Here is a 9,597-nt window from a genome sequence, read left to right as displayed (position 1 = left end):
AGGTTTTATTTTTTCTTCTTTTTTGCCTCCTGGGGATACTGCCGGCGTTTTACATGGATTGTGACCCTTCATAGGTAACATCCCTTGTAACTAGTTCATAAATTGTACCCCAAGTAACCAGAACAGACCACTGGGTAGAATTTAATTTGTCGTGACAGAATCTGGTCACAAGGTGCTTGAAGGAAAAGACACTAACTGAATAAGAGCACTGTTATTAAGTTTTCTCTCATATAATTGCTGATTTAAATAACGATGTTTAGTAATTTATCAACAAATATGACAAATGCCCTCACGTTCTACCTTTGAATACTATTGTTATTAGTATGTATCAGCTGGAAATCTCGCGGTCGCCTGGGACAGAAGCCTCAACCCGCCTGGGAGTGGCGTTGGCCCCGGGAGCTGGGAGGTGGGTGACTTGGCGGCAGGGGGAGCCCTCCAGTCGGGCCCGCAGCCTCCCCGCGCGTCTCCTGGGAGCGGCTCCTAGCTCCTGCTGCCAGCAGGCGACTCTTCCCGGGTTCCAGGGGACAAGAGCGTCTTCCCAGGGCTCGTGCCAGAGGGAGGGAGGGACACACGGCCTCCCAGACCTCTCCCTGTGGCCGGGCGTGGATGTGTAAGGGCTTGGCACAGCCAGGGCCAGGGCCTGGGGCTGGGAGCCGGGTCAGTGCCCCACGGTCGCACGCCTGAGAGCAGAGGGCGGTCAGGCCCCGAAGGATGGTCGGTGGCCCTACTCCTGGAAGGAGGAGAAAGGAGTGCTGACCAGCAATGAAAAATTCTTCTCAAGTCAGCCCAGAAATGAGGCGGCATTCTCAAGCTAGAACGTCCCCAGCTCTGCCTTCCACGGTCCTGCCAGGTCACCTCAGCAGGTGCTCCCACCTCTCCTGGGACTTTCACAGCTGAGTTCCTGCTTCTTTTTTTCTTTCTTTTTTTTTTTTTTTTTTATTATTTAGAGAATCAATTTTGTTTTTAAATGTTATTTTATTGTGATAAGAACACTTAACACGAGATCTACCCTTTTAACAAAAATGTTAAGTGCACAATGCGGTGTTGTCATCTACAGGCACGATGTTGTGCAGCAGATCTCTAGAACTTCTGCATAACTGACACTTGATACCCATTGATCAGCACCGCCACCCCAGACCCCCACCCCCCGGTTCCCCTCCCCCTGCCCTGGTAACCACCCTTCCCCTCGCTGTGTCTGTGAGTTTGACTACTGTCAATCTGTCATGTAAGTGGAATCGTGCAGAATTTGTTCTTCTGTGATTGGCTAATTTCACCCAGCATAATGTCCTCCAGGTTCGTCCATGTTGTGGCATATGGCAGGACTTCCTTTTCTTTTTAAGTCTGAATAATATTCCACTGTGTGCAGACACCACATCCTCTTTATCCACTCGTCTGTCAAGGGACACGTGGGTGGTTTCCACATCTTGGCTCTTGTGGCTGAGCTGTCTTTTCTCTCTTCTCTAAGACCGACGAGCTGTAGTCCAGGCAGATGCAACCTCTTCTTTGTGTCACTTTATTGTTTGAATGCTCGTGGATCTCAGCATTTCTGAACCCCCTCCCCCTGACAATCTCTGCAGGCCTTTCAGAACCAGGGAAGCTGGGGCTCAGCCGTGTCCCAAACACCCCATCTGCTGTAGCACTGACCTGAGGCTTCGCTCAGGCACTGGCCACGCCTCTCGTTTTGAGTCTCCCATGTGTGGCCGAATGTGCGCATCCAGACTTTCCTAATTTGGAAACCTGGTTTTGCTGCTTCAGAAAAATGGAATGTAAATATTTTGCCTTGCCTCCTGGGTGGATGAAAAAATAAAGCCTTTCCATCATCCAAGACAAAGGAGGCCCGTTGGCCTCTCTGGCTGGTCCCAGGACTCAGGACCCTATGCTCCGGCTGATTATCCCACACCGTAGCCCACTTGATGGGTGTCCCAGGACACCCACAAACCCAGGAAAAGAGTCGAAGTGCAGGATGTGCAGTGAGGTGATGGTGGGGAAACCCCAGGCTTCCTGTCCCACTTAGAGAAAAGCTGGGGGCCTCATGGTGGCCGACGCGGCTTCTCCAGCCGGCCCGGCCCAACCTGGGCTCGCTCACTCGCTGACCCCCTTCTGTGCTTTCGCCAGTGCCCACGCTCCTTTCAGAGAGAAACTAACAGAGGCGCTTTGTGACGCTCTGATATGGAACGAGCACCCGCTCAGTCTCTATCACCGTATTCCTCTCGAGTTTTCCTTTATACCATCCCCTGATATTATTTATTATATATTATTAAGTGAGACTGTAGGGGCCAGAAAATAAAGGATTTTTCTGTTTAATTTGTTATTCTGCAGTGTCTTAAAAGGTGCCTGATGTTTAGTAGAAGGTCATGCTTCATTAACGTTTACTTTACCAAGAGCCCAGCTTTTCCTTTCCCATCGTTACCCCCGGCCAGGTGTGGGCTCAGCAAACAGAGGGGAACGCGGCGGTCGGAGGCAGCAGCAGATGACGCTATCAAGACAGGCTGTGTGAACCTCAACTGCTCTAAAAATACAGTTTATTAACTACAAAACTAATAATAAGGATGAGTACCAAGTTTTGGACAAAATTGAGGCATCTGTGGGGACTGCTAGTTTTGTGAAAAGCACGTGAGGCTTTCTAGAAGACAACCACCATCACCTTCTCCTGCCTTTCACCCCTAAACTGCAGGAAATCTTGGAGTGAAGAAGTTCGTGCCGGGGACCAGGAATGCCGAGCTGCCCAATTTCCCACACTCGCTTCAGAGGGGGGATGCCTCATCTCTTGCCAGGATGCTCCAAAAGGAAATAGCCAACACATTTGAAAGGCATTGTCTTGAGAAGGTCTTGTCCTAAGAACTCTACAAGGCCTTTGGGAACGCGCAGATGGAGAGCGGAGGACGCAGGCCTTTCGACAACGCAGGACCTTACAGTACTTCTTCATGACAAAGGTGTTTATATCTTGATTCAGTTTTAAAACCTTTCTTTTTATGGCTGGTCTCTTTTGGGGATAAAGTGAAAGAATGTGTGTTTGGGATGAGGCTCTTCTTTTTTATAAAAGTGTCATTTTATGGTATCTCAAAACAACTTTGTGTCTTTTTTCCAAATGGAGAAGGATGGGACTGTGCATTAGTCAGGGTTCTCCAGAGAAACAGGACCAATAGCATGTGGATATGGAGAGAAAGAGATTTATTATAAGGAATGCTGATTATATAAAATCAGCATCTGATTACAGAGGCTGACAGGTCCAAATCTGCAGTGGGGCCGGCAGGCCGAGACCCAGGAGAGTTGATGGCAGGGATGAAGTCCAAAGGCTGTCTGCTGGATGGCCCTTTTACTCAGGGGAGGTCAGACGTTTTGTTCTACTCAGGCCTTCTACTGATTAGATGAGGCCCACCCACATTAGGGAGGCTTTAATTAGTCTATTGATTTAAATGTTAATCTCATCCAAAAACACCCCCACAGAAACAACCAGAGTAATGTTCGACCAAATATTTAGGTACCCCAGGGCCCAGCCAAGTTGATACATAGATGAACCATCGCATTTCTTCCTTTCTTCTTTCCTCCCTCCCTTTCTTCCTCCCTCCCTTCCTTCCTTAATTTGATTCCTTCACCAATAAGTGGTACTGAAAAAAATCAGTTTTCCTTATCCTCAGCATGGAGGCTGTTTTAACATGAAATCCATTCCTTCTATAATTATAAACCATTTGATTTGGGCCCGTTTATTGATCGAAGTTAAATAAACATTTTTAATATCTCTGATGACATTTTCACATACTGAACTGTCTCAGTCTATCTAATTTAGGTATATTTTGGAACTTCCCATATAAAATGCCACACATGAATTTTATTTATGAATATGAATATAATGCTTAAATATCATCATAATCTAGAGGGTTTGGACTGGTAACGGAGGGTGAGTCCGTTTTACGACTGCATTTTACAGTCATAAAAATGCAAACTTTCAAGCTCATCTTCAAAAAAACATTCTGCATGGCAAAACAAAAGAAAACAACAACAATAAAACCCCAAAACAAAGCACACACACCCACACACCTGCTGACTTTCAGACTCTACACCAGGGAGTGGGCCGAGGCGGGCCAGGAGACACCCAAATGCCCGTGGCATCGTACAGGTGACCTAACTCGACTGAGCGTCAGTAGGCAGCGGTGGAGACAGCGGTGAGCTGCATAGCACACGCCACCCCCAAAGACCCTCACCAACTGCATCCTTCCTTCTGCAGGGGAAGAGGCGTCAGCGTGAACAGGATAGTGACTGCAACATGCATGAGAGTGAATGAATTTGGGAGTGACGTAATACATGGGAGGGAATTATGAAAAGTGTAGAGGAGTTTAAAGATAAATACTGTCACTGTACACAAACGCAGAAGACCACTCCATTTTCAGAGGCATCTGGTAGCCTTAGATGCTTCAGAGAGTCTCGTAATCGAGTCAACAATAGGCAGTAGACGAAGCACAAATGTATTTGCATTAAATTCTTAGCTAAGAGGGAAAGCCAGGGTGCACGGGTTATCTCCAGCGATGCCGGAAAGGACGGAGCTTTTCAGATCCATGTCTTTGGCTTTTTGCTCTGACCAGAGAGAGGTCAGCATCTTCTCTCAACCCCCTGCCCCGCTCCCCAGCGGCAGTGGGTCCTCTCTCCTAGAGCACGTGTCAGCAGATGTAGTATCTGTCATTCTGGCTTCCATTTAATTTAATTCCAGAAAAGTCCACACACGATTTTATCTGCAAAGTGGGGAGGAGAGGAGAAAGCATCGTATGTCTCATATTATTCACAGAAACTAGACAGCTTTTATTTCAGGCCATAATTCATTTGAGAACACGAAGAGAACTCTGACCTTAATCCATTTGGTCTGGTTTTAAAAGGAGGAGCATCTTGTGCTTATTTCGAAGGTGTTTTTAACCTCAGGCTTTGTCAAATGTGACATTTTATTCCAGGGAAAAACTCATTTTGGAAGGCAAAATAACTCATTTTATTTGGAGTAGAGAAGAAGACACCCCAGGCTGGAGCCTCAGTTCGGGCTCACTACCCCTATAACTCTGAGCTGGGTACTCTCCTCACTAACCTTCCGTTTCCTGTGTCTCAACATCTCTTTTTGGTTTCCCTAGCCTTGCCTACACTTCCCCAAGGAGTCCTTTCATTAATGCACTGATTTTCAACCTTCGCCAGCCATCGGAATCACCCAAGAACCTGGGTCCCCACCCCAGGCATGGGGAATTTGAAAGCTCCCAGAAGATTCTAATGGGCAGCCATGGTTGACAGCCTCTGTGTTAAAGTCTCTCAATGTAAACCAACTGATGTGAATTCTATTTTCTGCTTGGATCTCGGATGCAGATATTAATTCTTTTAATTACATCTTACATTCATTCCCACTAAGTACTTGTTAAGTGCCTACCACCTTCAGAATCTGTGGTAGGCTGTAGGGATACATAAATTCAAAGAAATTCTCTGTTTTCAAGAATTTTAACTAATGTGCAGAAAATGCATTAAGAACTTATATTCAAACAGCATAGACCTTGGCTTAAAAGATTCACGTTGTTATAATTTTATTTTGTCATTATATATCACTCTGAAAATATATTGTAGACAACAAAACAAGACAAAGAAATAAAAAGTATACAGATTGGGAAGGAAGAAATAAAATTGTCTTTGTTCACAGATGACTTGATTGTCTATGAAGAAAATCCCAAAGAATCTACAAACAAAACCAGCAACAAACTCCTGGAAATAAGTGATGAGGGCAAGGCTGCAAGGTTGCAGGATACAGGGTTAGTATATAAAGGTCAATCAATAGCTTTCCTATGTACTAGCAGTGAACGATTGGAATTTAAAATTAAAAACATAACACCATTAACAAAACAAAAGAAAATTTAACTATGAGAGGTGAAGGATATATTATTAATTAGCTTGTGGTGATTATTTCATAAATGGATATGAATATAAAAACATCAAGTGGTTCACCTTAAATATATACAATTTTCATTTGTCAGTTATACCTCAATAAAGCTCGGGAAAAAACACACCACCACTAACATTAGCACCAAAAAAAAGAAGAGAAATACTTAGATATGAATCTAACAAAATATGCACAAGATCTATGTGAGAAAAACCACAAATCTGTGATGAAAGAAGTCAAAGATCCAAATAAATGGAAAATTCATGTTGTTGGATAAGAAGACTCAATATTGTTAAGATGTCAGTTCTTCCCAACTTGGTCTGCAGATTCAATGCAATCCTAATAAAAATCCCAGCAAGCTACTTTGCAGTTATCTACAAACCAATTCTAAAGTTTATATGGAAAGGAAGACCCAGAAGAGCCGAAACAATACTGAAGAAGCAAAGTCAGAGGACTGCCTTTGCTCCACCTTCGAGCCTTCCTCTAAAGCTACAGTAATCAAGCGAGTGTGCTACTGGTGACAGAACAGACACATAGATCAACAGGACAGAATAGATCCCAGGACTTGAGCCACAGATGGAGTCAGCTGACCTATGACAAAGGAGCAAAGGCAGTTCAGCAGAGAAAGGGAAAGAGTAGTCTTTTTAACACAGGGTGCTGGGACAATTGGAGATCCACATGCGAAAAAAACCAGTCTAGACACAGACCTTACGTCCTTCCCAAAAATGAACTCAAAATGGATGATAGAGCTAAATGTAAGACACAAAGCTATAAAACCTGTAAAAATGACACAAGAGAAAATCCAGGTGACCATGGATGTGGCAGTGAGGTTTAAGGGAACACCAGAAGCATGATCCATGAAGGAAAAAGTTGGTAAGTGGGACTTCATTAAGGAAAAAAACCCCTCTGATCTGTGGAAGACACTGTTAAGACAACATGGAGGAATCTTAAATGCAAATTGCTAAGTGAAAGAAGCCATCTGAAAAGGTGACATACTATGTGATTCCAACTGCATGCCATTCTGGAAAAGACACAACTGTGGAGACAGTAAGAGAATCAGTGGTTGTCAGGGGTTGGGGGTGAGGGATGAACAGGTGGAGCACAGAGGATTTTTAGGGCAGTGAAACTGCTCTGTACGATACTGCAATGGTGGATACGGGACATTATGCAGCTGCCAGAACCCAGAGAATACTGTACAATACGAGAGTGAGCCCTGATGTGAACTGCAGACTTCAGCTAATAACAATGTATCAATATTGGTTCCTCAACTGTAACAAATGCACCACACCAATGCAAGATGTTAATAACAGGGGAAACTGAGGGCAGGGGGAGAAGGGAGTATATAGAGACTCTATGTACTTTCTGCTCATTTTTTTCTATAAACCTAACATTGCCCTAAAAAATAATGCCCATTAATTTAAAAAAATATACCACAGAAATATCACAGGCTCCACTTAAAGAATTATTTCTCATGAGCATCTAAAATTTTGAAAAATATTTATTAATAAAATCTGATTAATTGGAAATAGTAAAATGTCCAAATGAAGATGGGGTGGGGAGCATTAATGGTCATTTGATCTCTGGAGCAGGAAGCTGTTACCTGCTATGATGGTGGGAACATTCAGAGGCAGAGTCCTCCTAGGTTGGGGTCTATCTTGGCTTTCCCACTGATGACAGATGTGCAGTCCAAATGCACTGGTGGAAATGTTGTCATGAATTTGGTTTTTGGAGTCACTGGAAAGACTAATTCTTGCAGGTGTGAAGTTGGACTGCATAAAAGTAGGTAAGACAATTTTGGAGTGGGTCCCATGAAAAGTCTCTCCAAATTTTATTTTCCTCAACTACAAAAAAGGGTGAGGGAATGGGTGATTTGGAAGTTTCCTCTCAATTCAAATAATATGAATCTTTGATATTTTGGGCCAGTAGGAAAAATAATTGAAAATATGTTTAGGAGATAATGGGTCTTGGACTTGGAGTTATCACTCAGGAATAGAATTTTCAACTTCTCAGCTGATGCCCAGGGGGAGGGCTGGCAAACTTGTTCTGTAAAAGGTCAGAGAGCAGGTGCTGAGGCTGCGTGGCCGGACCGTCTGTCTCAAGTGTTCAGCTCTGCTGCTGTGGCAGAGAGCAGCCACAGACCCCTACCATCATCAGAAGAGAGAACATGCTTGGCATTCACTGGCCAGTGGGAAACCGATGAATGTCTGTAATTACTCTTAACAGGGAGATCCCAGACTCTCAGGAGCTGTGGGCTGATGTGTGAATTAGCTCAAGCCCTTTCTTTAGATATAGATTTAAATTTGTCATTTGTAGCTTGTTGTATCACAGAAAGGTGGTGCCTTAGAAAATATTTTTTGAATACATGCAGCTAAAACGAAGCAGAAATCCGTAGTTATCCGAGTGAGGTTGAAATGAACACCTTCCCTCACCTGAATGCCCCATATGGACCATTTCCTGTGTGGTACCAGATGCATTAGGTAATTGCTTAACCCCCCCTCACACTCTTTTGCTTTGACTTTGTGTTTTTAGCTTAAAAGTCTCCTCTGAGAAGAAAATATGCCATTAGGGAGATTAAAACTTGAGTGATAAATGCTTGGGGTTTGAGACCTGTTCTCAGAAGATAAAAGGGCTCAGTCTACGTTGCCCCAGAAGCTGGACAAAGATACGAATCCCAGCATCTCTTTAGGCCCGCGCTGTGTGCGGTACACGAGTACAGAAAGCCGTGCCTAATATGACACGGTTCCTCCTCTTCCATCCCAGCCTTCTCCCAAGAGATGTGAAAAATTGCTAGAAAAATACAAAGTGGGGGGGGGGGGGAATTGGCTCCAAGCCAGAACAGAGAAATTAACATGGAGGGGAAGCAAACCTGACAACAAGCTAAAGCCCATCGACACCCACCACACTGTCTCAGAGCCAAGGGCAGAAATACAGCAACGTGGTAAAAACATCACGATAACACTAATAAGTCATCAGAAAATTAGGGGAAAGATATTTCCTCTGCTTGGAATGCGGAACCAAGAAAAACCAACGCGAAGCAGGATTGTACCGGCGCCCAGGGGGACTAATGGTTCAGGCAGACGCCTCTTGGTCCCATAGTTAATTGCTGTAAATGAATGGGAGTGTTTTGTCCTTTAAAATTGTAAATTCTGGGTCGGCCCCGTGGCTTAGCGGTTAAGTGTGCGTGCTCCGCTACCGGCGGCCCGGGTTCGGATCCCGGGCGCGCACCAACGCACAGCTTGTCCGGCCATGCTGAGGCCGTGTCCCACATACAGCAACTAGAAGGATGTGCTACTATGACATACAACTATCTACTGGGGCTTTGGGGAGAAAATGGGGGAAAAAACAAAAAGGAGGAGGATTGGCAACAGATGTGAGCTCAGAGCCAGTCTTCCTCAGCAAAAAGAGGAGGATTAGCATGGATGTTAGCTCAGGGCTGATCTTCCTCACAAAAAACAAAAAAAAGAAAGAAACAAAATTGTCAGTTCTGTCTTGTAACCACCATATGGTCCCCTGTCATCTGCATAGTTATGTCACTTGAGGAGTGACTTATTTATTATACTCCAAAAAATATTTGTGGAGTGAAGACTGAATTGGTGCTAGTAAAAATGCTCCTTTGAATCCTGCTTCAGAAAGTGATTGCTGAGTGTCTCGGAGCACCACCTCATGTCCCCGAGACCCCGAAACCCACAAGATAAAGA

The sequence above is a fragment of the Ceratotherium simum genome, chromosome 20 (assembly GCF_057802395.1).
Source record: "Ceratotherium simum simum isolate JZ-2026a chromosome 20, ASM5780239v1, whole genome shotgun sequence".
In the NCBI taxonomy this organism is placed as follows: domain Eukaryota; kingdom Metazoa; phylum Chordata; class Mammalia; order Perissodactyla; family Rhinocerotidae; genus Ceratotherium; species Ceratotherium simum.
The sequence above is the reverse complement of the archived record's forward strand: the minus strand, read 5'-3'. Positions refer to the sequence as shown.